This window comes from Limulus polyphemus, unplaced genomic scaffold, assembly GCF_000517525.1.
Source record: "Limulus polyphemus unplaced genomic scaffold, Limulus_polyphemus-2.1.2 Scaffold1607, whole genome shotgun sequence".
NCBI lineage: Eukaryota > Metazoa > Arthropoda > Merostomata > Xiphosura > Limulidae > Limulus > Limulus polyphemus.
Window position 1 is genome coordinate 158,223 of NW_013667217.1, and position 1,587 is coordinate 159,809.

The following is a 1,587-nucleotide window of genomic DNA, read 5'->3' on the forward strand; positions in this document are numbered from 1 at the left end:
GACCCCGCAGCTAAACCCTAATGCAGACATATTCAGTCCCGTTAGAAGCCACTTCCCAGATATGAATGTCAGTACTAGGAGTGATCCAGTGCGAAGGAAGCCAAAGGAATACGATGGAAAAGCACCGTGGTAAGCCTATAGAGCACAGTTTGAGCTACTGGCAGAGATGAACGGATGGATGGAGGAGCAGAAAGCAGTATATCTGGCAACGAGCTTGAAGGGACAACCACTGGAAATACTTGGACAGTTGTCAGCAGACGACAGGCACAACTATAGAGCACTGGTAGCGACTCTAGAACTCAGGTATGGAACCCAAAATCAGTCAGAAGTCTACAGGGCTATGTTTAGGACGAGAGTCCGTGCTAAAGGGGAGAGCCTGCAAGAGCTGGCACAGGACTAGGAAAGCATGGCACACAAGGCCTACTGAACTGCACCACCCGATCTGCTCAAGTTGTTGCTGAGGGATCAGTTCGTAGATGCCTTGGACAGTCCACAACTTAAGATACAAGTGAAGCAAGCACACCCCTCTACCATGCAGGATGCAATGGCCAGAGCTCTCGAATTTGAATCCTACGTTAAGTCCAGCACAGAGGTACCAAGATTGGTACAGTCATCTGGATTCAAGGCTAGATAAGGTCAGCTTTCAGAGAAGTTTGATGAACTTTGCTGGCACTGTAACAAACCGGGGCACAAGAGAGCCCAATGCTGGAAACTTCAACACAGGGGAGATGACACAGAAGAAAAGGCTGCTACCCAGAAAGGCTGTTGGAACTGTGAGGAGCAAGGACATCTGAGGAGCCATTGTAAGAAAAATACCACCAATAAGTCAGCTTCAGGAAACCAGTAGTGGTTGGTGCTGAGGGACGCCCACCAACCTACATCGTGAAAGTCCCAACAGCTAAGTGTAAAATGGCAAGCACACATAGTATCTACGTGACAGGGAAGCAAAGGCAAATTCAGCAAGAAAAAAATAAATGGAGAGATGTATTGCGACGGTTGCTGGATTGTACACAATATTTATCTTCTCAGAATCTTGCATTTCGTGGTCATACTGACGACATAATCTTAAACGAAAACCCTGGAAATTTCCTGTCACTTTTGCAGTTATTAGCAAAGTATGATCCAGTAACGAGAGAGCATTTAGAGCGTGTTAAAAACAAGCAGACGTCAACACCTTATCTTTCTCCTGAAATCCAAAATGAGTTTATAAATCTCATGGCATCACATGTGCGAAATTATTGTTTGTCAGCAGTTCGTAGAAACAAATACTTTGGTATTCTGTTTGAATCCACACCTGATTTAGCCCATCGTGAGCAATTGGCCCAAGTGATTTGGTTTGTTGACATTGACTTTAAGACAAAAAAAGTAGAAGTCAAAGAGTCATTTCTTGACTTTATACAGATAAAGGAAAAATACGCTGCCAATATTGAGAAAACAATAAGGACAAAATTAGAAGCGGATGAAATTTTATTGAGTGATTGTTGTTCACAATGTTATGATAATGCTGCTGTTATGTCAGGTCATCTGTCAGGCGTTCAACAAAGAATTCTGAACAAAAATCCAAAAGCAATGTTTATAAACTGTGAC